Source organism: Pipistrellus kuhlii, unplaced genomic scaffold, assembly GCF_014108245.1.
Source record: "Pipistrellus kuhlii isolate mPipKuh1 unplaced genomic scaffold, mPipKuh1.p scaffold_m20_p_4, whole genome shotgun sequence".
In the NCBI taxonomy this organism is placed as follows: Eukaryota; Metazoa; Chordata; class Mammalia; order Chiroptera; family Vespertilionidae; genus Pipistrellus; species Pipistrellus kuhlii.
In genome coordinates, this window is record NW_023425540.1 from 37,995,435 (window position 1) to 38,005,232 (window position 9,798).

A 9,798-nucleotide genomic window follows, 5' to 3' on the forward strand; every position below is an offset into this window, starting at 1 on the left:
TTTCCAAGACCTATACCCAACACGAGCCAAAGGTTCTCGGGGAAACAGCTACCTAGGTCACCAGAGATGGGGCAATCATCTGCTGACAAGAGGAACATGGGGACAAGGGCCGGAGCTCAGGCCCTGGGATACATGGATCACCATCATCCAATATTTAATAGAAAATCTTAGCTCATTCATGCCTCGTAAAATTTCTTGCCCTCAAAGAGTCTACATTATTGCTGAACCAGGCCAGGAAGAGTCAGACCTGACCCACCAAAGCAGGTTAAACTGGTATGCATACATTTTAATGGATGTAGAACACCTACTGCCCTCCCCATTCCTGTCCTTTTCCTAATTCCTATCCTTCTGTGGAATCTCCCAACTTCCAACATGGAGCATACTAATGTATTGTATTTAGAAAATCAGTAAGTTTATCTAATATTTTACTGTTATGAATGAATTCTAGAATGAATGTTAGAATGAAACAAAACAAATCTTGAGTACTTTTTCTTTATCAGGAATTTTTTATTTTTAAAATCTTTTTTCTTGCATGGATACAATCTGCTGTTGTTGTTCATTTTTCGTTATTGCTTTATAGTTGTTATCTTTTAAAATAAACATAATATTGTTTTATGAAATTATTTTATGGTAAAATAAATTCATAGCCCCTACCTTATCTAAAACTAAATATAGGCCATATATAGCTTCCAATAAGAGACACATGTGAACACATTTATTGGGACAGAAATATAATACCAAAATTATAAAAAGGAGGAGGAAGCATATACTCTAGCCCCAAAGGCTAACATGGCAAGTATGCAAGATTACTAATTCTGTTTCTGCCACCAAAAAAAGAAGACTAATCCAATATTACTCTTAAAATGGAAAATAAAGAAACCAATTTTTCAGAAGGGCTTTCCCCTCTATTACTAAACCCTAAAATAAACACATTATGTAATGCCTTCTGTAGGAGACAATAGTTTCATAGCAAATTTGGTCCTTGCACTCTCTAAAAGATAAACTCAGTAATGGGGAATCTGGAGAGGACTTAGTTAATGTTGCATAAGTATAGAGCTTTACAACAATCTAATGAAATACAAGTACAACCCTTAAAAGTCACCAAAAAGTAGATGGATAACATGCTCCTTAAACAATCTTGACTAAATATCATTTTCCTCTGCTTAACATTTTAAGAAAGTAAAATAATGACAATCCAGAATTCATCTCCAACTAGAATGTAGTGTTAGGATTTTATGTTGCTGACTGACAGAAGATACTACATCTTGTACATCAGGCAAGCAGGGGGCAAGGCTAACATCTGTTAATCAAGTTGAAAACCTTGCCCCAAGTTCTGCTCTGAGGGAATGTGAACTGCAGAATACCTGAGCCAAAGCCAGAATTTTCCCTCAAGAATCACCTTTACCTCCATTCTAGTATCTGGCTGAGGTACTAGAAACATACAAATTTGAATTGCATGAGATTCATCGTCTTATCAGTGGTGCTTGGGCTGGCAGAGCCTGGTTTACATAAATAAGCTTGATGTGGAAAACTTTTAGAGCAGGTATCATTAATTTAGCCTCTCAGCCATAGAAAAAGTCCGGTAATGTTCCTGTGGAACATTTGATGCTGAACAGCATAATTTCCTGACGTGCCTGCCAGAGTGAATTAGCTGCAAACTGTGCAGCCAGTAACCTACACAACTTGACCTGTGATATGGAGCTAATTTGAATTCTAGTGAATGACCACGGAAGGCAGAAGCTGAAATCTGAACTACTCTTTCTGGAAGAAGTTAAAATAGTGGGAACAATTGCTTATAGAGGCCACCCATAATGCATGTTATTAAAACTACTTCATGAGCATGCCGAGACATATCTGTATGATTTGCTATGGCAAAGGGGCTTGCAATCCAGTAATGAAAAAGCGGCCTCCATGAGATTCTTGTTTCCAATAGAATAATTATTGAAAGGGCAGTGAAATAAGGGTAGTTAGGGATCTATTTGAAACCCTATGAAGGCCAACAGTAAGAATTTTCCAATGAGTGAACAGGTTTGAACTGGCTTAAACTCCCCCTTTTTTTCAGTGAGATGTGTACCCTCCAACTCAGTTTCCTAGGAGAGTGGTGACCACCCACGCTATCAAAGTCTCCAGGTTCTAGGCAGCTTTCACCTATGCTCAGACTGCTTTGTGCCAAGGCACATTTATCCCTGAGCCACACAGGACACCCTCATGCTTGCCACATAAAACAAGAGCACAAGGGATGTCATTGTCCTTTCTGCTGGTGTACAATCCCGAAGTGGCTTCAGCCACACCTCAGCCTGAACAAGCCTCTCTGCAAACACTGAGAGCCTGGGAGCCTGGTTTGCCTGCTAGTCTGCTCAGCAGTGGTGCACCCTGGTGTTTACCGCCAGCCCATTAGGAGACAAGCCCTTGCAAGCCATAAAATAAAAAATTGATTAGAACTCAGAGAATGTTGTAACAATTATTTTCTTGGACAAAACATCAAAGGAATATCCCCTTTGTCCCATAGCTATAGGCTAAAGGGAGATAATTTATCTCTGACACACTTTCCTACAGATAATAATCCATAGTTTTCTTTATTTTTCCTTTTTTGGGAAAAGGAGATGACTTTTTCCTATAGTTGCTATTTATAAAAGTTTGTGGTCAGTTGTGTTGTTTTAAATGCTTGATTTGGGTCCATCTCTTTTGTCCATTTGTTTATTTACATTAATTTTTGACTAGGCATAAAATTCAAAAGGAACAAAACAATGTAATATTAAAAGTTTCTTTTTTATCTTATTCTCCCAAATACCCAGTTCACATTTCTGGAAGCATCTATTGTTTTCAGTTTCCTTATAGATTTTCTATGCATATATGTTGTTGTTTTTGAAAATCACCAAAAATAGCAGAGCATACATCTTGATTCTTTTTATTCAACAATATATTTTAACAATCCTATATAATAAAAGGATAATATGCAAATCTACCAAACGGTGGAATGACCAGTCGCTATGATGTACACTGACCACTAGAGGGCAGATGCTCAATGCAGGAGCTGCCCCCTAGTGGTCAGTGTGCTCCCACAGGGGGAGCCCCCTTCAGCCAGAAGCCAGGCTGATGGCTGGCAAGCACAGCCTCTCCTGCCCTCTCTTACAGGCCTAGTTCCCCCCAACTTCCCTCCCCTGCAGGCCTGGACCCTCCCAACTGCCCTCCTCTGCTGGCCTGATTGCCCACAACTGCTCTCCCTTGCTGGCCATCTTGTGGTGGCCATCTTGTGTCCACATGGGGCAGCCATCTTGTGTGCTGGAGTGATGGTCAATTTGCATATTACCTATTTATTATATAGGATTTTACTAAGAATGGAGCTTGAATTTTTTCAAATGCTTTTCATGGTATAATTTCACATTTTTCATCCCTTCTCACCAACAGAGCAGTATATCCTATCATTTCTAGATTCATCACTTTACTTCTCCTTAGTCACCCAATTATCAATTATCAATTCCACATGTGGTAAATACTCTACTGCTCCATGTGGATCCCTTTACCCACTTTGCAGCTGCTAAAGGCTCACACAGCCATCCTTCCCTGAGAATTCTCTAGGTCACAGGTACTGCCCAGCCCTAACCCGGGCTCCAGGCCCTACCCAGCATCAGACAAGCCCAGCAGAATGCCCAGGTCAAGCACTACACTTGATGCTGATGGCCAGTATCTTGTCTACTGTTGACCTGAGTCCCTTTTTGTTTCTCATGTTCCTGTCCTTGCTGATCTAAACTTACTGCCTGGTCCTGCAGAACCTTCATCATTTCTTGCTCCTACTCTTGCCCCAAATTCCCAGAGCTGACCTTTCCAAACTTGACCTCTGTCCTGCCTGCCTTAGGCACTGCTGTGGCTACTTCCCCCGGTCTTGCTGAAATGACCCCGCCTTACACACTCCGGTCTAGCCCGACACAATCTGTCTTGATGTAGAATATCCATTACTTCCCTCAGCCTCTCTTTTAGTACAAAATTGAAAGTTGTCAGTCTCTGCTGTTAAATACATTCCCTATAAAAAAAAATTAAAACACTTTATTATCTATGTACTATCTATATATTTAAAAATATTTTCTGTTCTATGTTTTTTATTAATCTATTCATTTGTTCATTCATTTGTTCCTTCACTCAATGATTCCAACCGATATTATTTATCTACCACATGATCACCATATTTTCCCTGCTTGAACCCTCCCAATCCCTGTTCACACTTAACATTTCTTTTCATCCATAGTGGAGTCTATTTCCCCTCTCCTTGAATCTGGCTGGCTCTGTCCATTTGAATGCAGTAATAGTGGCATCCTGCCAGTTGTAGGCCTGGACAGCTTTGACTTTTGCTTTCTTAAGGTTCCTGAGTCCAACCTCCCTGTTGGAGTAAAAGGGGAAACTGAGGTGCCAGACATGTGAGTCAAGCATCTTGGATCCTCCAGACCCAGTCAAGCTGTCCCAGCAAAAACCATAAGGAGCCCTAGCTGGTTTGGCTCAATGGATAAAGCATTGGCCTGTGGACTGAAGGGTCCCAGGTTCGATTCCGGTGAAGGGCACATGCTAGGGTTGTGGGCTTGATCCCCAGTTGGGGGCGTGCAGGAAGCAGCTAATCAATGATTCCCTCTCATTGTTGATGTTTCTCTCTTTCCTGCTCCCTTCCTCTCTGAAATCAATCAAAATGTATATTTTTAAAAACAAACAATAAAAGCAAAACAAAACACAGTAGTCCCCACCCAACTTGCCCATACTGCATGCAGAATTGAAACAAAGAAATGTCTTTTAATAATCATTATATTCCTAGTAAATTTAGAAAATATATTAAATGTGTAAACCCAATATTGTTGAGCCTAAGATAAATTGATATAATATTGGTATATTAATTTAAAGTCATACCCTTTGGCTTAATTCCACTTTAGGATTATACCTCAAGGAAATGACCAGAAAAAAAAATAGTTTGTACAAAGATGGTCATAGAAATGCTATTTATAATTCTGGAAAGCTGGAAAAATCTCAAAAGTTCAACAATGCAGTAAGGCTAAGCAAATGGCAGTGTATTATCAAGATGGAAAACTATGGAACACTGACTAGTGTGGGGACTAGGTGGATACATGGAAATGTTAACTAAATTCAACAAAAAGACAAAAACAAAATCCCTAACTGAGGATGGCAGCTATACAAAACAGAGATATATGAAATAACTCAGGTCAGAGAATAAGAAGGAAGGGTGCAGTGCTTGCTTCGGCAGCACATATACAAAAAAATTTGAATGATACAGAGTAGATTAGCATAGGCCCTGTGCAAGGATGACATGCAAATTCATGAAATGTTCCATAGTTTTAAAAAAAGAAGGAAGGGTGTGAACAATTACAACTTAATTAGAGGTCCAGTACATGAAATTTGTGCCTGGGGGGGGGGGGGGTCCTCTCAGCCCAGCCTGGACCCTCTCCAATCTGGGACCCCTTGGGGGATATCCAACTACTAGCAGTTGGACATACCTCTCACAATCTGGGACTGCTGGTTCCTAACTGTTCACCTGCCTGCCTGTCTGCCTGATCACCCCTAAGTGCCCTCTGACAGCCTGATCACTCATAACTGCCCTCCCTGCCAGCCTGGTCACCCCTAACTGCCGCCCCCTGCCAGCCTGGTTGCCCCCAACTACCCACCCCTGACTGGTCTAGTTGCCCCCAACTATCTCCCTTGCTGGCCTGGTCACCCCTAGTTGCCCCCCTCTGCCAGCCTGGTTGCCCCTCACTACCCCCTCCCCCCCCCCCCCCCCCCCCCCCCCCCCCCCCCCCCCCCCCCCCGCCAGCCTGGCCACCCCCGCAGCCTGCTGGTCAGTCGTTTGGTCATCCCTAGCTAATTCCCCTGCTGGCCTGGTTGCCCCACACAGTCCGCTGCTCAGTCCTTTGGTCGTCACTCACTAACCCCCCTGCTGACCTGGTCGCCCCACGCAGCCTGCTGGTCAGTTGTTGTTACTGTGAGGAGTCGTGACCAATTTGCATGTTACCCTTTTATTATAATAGTATAGATATCCTTTCTCCATTGAACTGGTTAAAGTCTGGATTTTTTAAATTGGGGAAGGGGTAGCAGACTAAATTACGTACTGTGCTTCTTTTAATTTCCTGTTCCCGAGACCACCAGTGTTCTCCCTCTGCAGCAATGTGATTTAACACCCACAAAAATAACTGTCCACATAAACCATGAGACAGTAGACTTTAATCGGTGCCACAAGCCAGTGTTTTACAAAAACACTGGTGCAACAAAGGATATACCAGAAAATATGGCAATTGCAGATTAATAGAAGGCATTCTTTTCATTTCCTATTCATGCCAAGTGATGGCATATACTTAAGTGATTACTTTATAAACAAAAGGAAATGGAATGTTTAAATGCTTTAAAAGTATGAACTATCTCAAACATACCAAGAAGCAGAGAAAGTAATATAATAAACACTCATAAACTCAACACCTAGGTTTAGCCAATGTGAATACCTGGAAGTCCTTTTAATGTCCCTCCCAAACCTACTCATTTCCCTCTCTCCTCAAAGGTAACACTATTTGGATCTTGGTGTGGGTCTTGCCCTTTTATTTTAAAACATCTTTACCACATAAGTGTAACTCTATAAATAATAGGGAATGTCATTTTGCTTATTTAAAAATTAAAATGGCATTATAATGTATACACTGTACTCCAACTTCTTGTTTCCATTTAACATTCCTTTTGAAATATAGCCATGTTAATGTTAGTTATAATTAGTTTTGTTTTTATGACATGGTATTTTTTTTCTGTTTGTTTAATCCTGACCCAAGGGTATTTTTTCCCATTGATTTTTAGAGAGAGTGGAAGGGATGGGGGAAGGGGAAGAGAGAGAAAGAAAAACATCAATGTGAGAGAAACACATTGATTGGTTATTTCCTGCATGTGCCTGACTGGGGCTGGGTGGGTTTTTTTTCCATGCAGAGATGATTTTTATTATAAACAATAAAATGATCTGTCTCCATTACAAACCTTTCATATTGAAAGGATCTCTAACATGAATTGCTTTAATATTAATTATGAAACAAGAAAAGTTTAAGAATCTCACCGTGGGAAAAATCCAACACTGACAAATTCCAGTGATCAGACATTCTCTTTTAATGTAAAATAATCACAACTCATAATTACATAGAGAATGTCCTAGCTGTGGGGGTTATGAGACAAACTAACTTTCCAGATCAAAAGGCACTCACTGCTAGGGATGAAACAAGCTCTGAACCAAACCAGCCACATTGGGCTAGTCCCTTGAAAACAGTGGTCACGTACCGTTCAGCTTGAGCAGCCCAAGGACACGTAGCAAGCAATCATCCCCTTATCTTTAAACCTACCACTCACACGTGGACAGGCTGCCCTCATCACTGCAGGTGAAGTGTGTGGAGAGCAGTTCAGTTCTAGTTTGGAGCTGTCATCCCCCTCTGCACAACTGTCACACGGATGATCCAGACTCAGTCTTTTTCCTGAGAGCCACTTGCCACACATCTTCATGAGGTGGCCATGACCGTGCACTCCCAGACTGCCTCCTGACTAAGCCGGACACTGATTGCGCCATTCTTTCCAGGCCCACATAGCTTTCCTTGGTCAACTCTAGAATCCCTGTGACAAGCAAGAGCACCTCAAGCAACTCTGCTGCTGGGCCTGGGTAGAGCACAGGGACTGGGAGCCCACTGCAGTGTGGAGCTGGGCTTCACCAGCCCAGATCTTGTGCAGATTCCCCAGCTCCCTAGTGTGTGGGTTCAAATTTTTCTGTTCATTTTCTTAATGGCAGGTATCCTACCCCTTCCCTAATAAGATTAAAAAAATAATAATAACTTCCTTGATATGATCATGTATAGTTACTAAATGCTATGAAAAATAGCCTAAGAATAATAAACCTTTAGAACCATTCACACGCATATCCAAAAGAAAATTAAGACACCAGAACTATTTTTAATTATTGGAGACCTTGGCTATAAGGCCTGTAGTAGGTAGAATAATGCTTTTCCTCCCCTACCCCACCTAAAGATGTTCATGTGCTAATCTGTGAAACCTGGAAATATATAAGATTAAATGACAAAAGGGAATTAAGATTGCAGTTGGCATAAAGGTTGTTAATTAGTTAACTTGAAAATAATGAATTGTCCTGGATTATCCTAGTGGGCCAAATAAAGTCACAAGGGTCCTTAAAAGTGCAAGAAGGCAGAAGTCAAAAATCAGAGAAACATAAGGCAACCGAAGCTGTATCTATCTCAGAAGAAAGGTGGCATGCCATGAGAAGAATTCTTCCCACCATTGCTGACTCAAGATGAAAAGATCTACATGCCTATGGGCAACTTGTAGAAGTTGGAAAGGAAATGGATTTTACCTAGCACACCAGAAGGAATGCAGCCCTTGACTTTAGCCCAGACTCATTTCAGACTTGACTTCTCCAGAATTTTAAGATAATTCATTTGTGTTGATTTAAATCACAAAGTTTGTGGTAATTTGTTACAGCAACCACAGAAAAATTAATACATGATCATATATGTAAAATAAAGGATAGATGATAGGAAAGTAGGGAAAATTGTGTACTTGGGGATGTGTACATTGTTCTTACTCTCAAAAATATTTTTTTAAAAATGCAGTTATTGTTCCACATTTTAGATTTTAATTTATTATGTTAAACTCACCCAAATTTTCTGCATTAGGTAAGATAAATACAAGAATGAGTACTACAGAAAGAGGAAGAACCCAAACCCCATTCTCAGAACTTACCCTAGAATCTGTAAAATCATTTCAAACAAAATAATAAAGCCATACTCTGAAGATCTGCCTCAGGGGATTTTGGAAATCTGTCTATTTTTGTTTCTAATTTCTGAAACACTATTCATGATAATTCACTATAACTGAAGCCAATTACTAGAATGTGAGCACCACATTGTAATCATATTTTGCCCTCGATGTGTCACGAATCAATGAATGAATAGTAACAAGTGTGTGTTTTTTTAAGCACAGATGGTGTTTGTGGTAGCCATGAGGTTGCCTCTCAGATCTCTGAGCATAATACTGATGCCCCGGCTGCTGCATTATGAATCCACCACATTTCCCACAGGCAGGATTGTGGCAGGGAGACTCGAGCAGGCCTATCGCCGTCAGACACCAAACTCCTCTGACGAGTGGTTGACTCTGGCTAAAGGATTCTAGCCTTATCAAAAACTTTCTTACACTGCATTACATTCTCCTCCTTTCCTCCACAATGTACCAGCACTCCAGTCCTTTCCTCTGTTTCCTCACAATTTTCCCTCACAGGTGTTTTTACAAAAAGGCTCTTGCACATCTAATCCCATCTTGTATCTACTTCTTGGAGAATCTTAAGTAATGCAGTGATTAAGTGTATGAGTTTCAAAGGATTTCCTAGATAGGACATAAAAAATGAAAAGAGAAATAAAATTTAAAACATAAAGATCATTTTTGTAATTGATTTTTTAGATACAGAAAGGAAGAGGGGGAGAGAGAGAGAGAAACATTGTGCTGTTGTTCTACTTATTTATGCATTAATTGATGGATTCTTTTTTTTAATCCTCACCTGAGGATTTTTTTTATTGATTTTAGAGAGAAAAAACAAACACATCAATGTGAAAGAGAAACAATGATCAGTTGCTATCAGTACATGCTCCCACCAGGATTGAACTCCCAACTCAGATATGTTCCCTGATTGGGAATCGAACCTGCAACCTTTTGGTGCACAGGACAACGTTCCAACCAACTGAGCCACTCCAGCCAGGCCAAAGATTGTTTTTAAATGATATT

At 40.6% G+C, this 9,798-nt stretch overlaps 1 non-coding gene across 1 annotated transcript; it reads left to right on the top strand.

Moving 5' to 3' along the window:
* Window positions 1-5,226: 5,226 nt before the first annotated feature.
* On the top strand, window positions 5,227-5,335 carry LOC118703965. Its single transcript, XR_004983206.1, has one exon. It is a non-coding gene; the product is annotated as a U6 spliceosomal RNA (small nuclear RNA).
* Window positions 5,336-9,798: the final 4,463 nt, after the last annotated feature.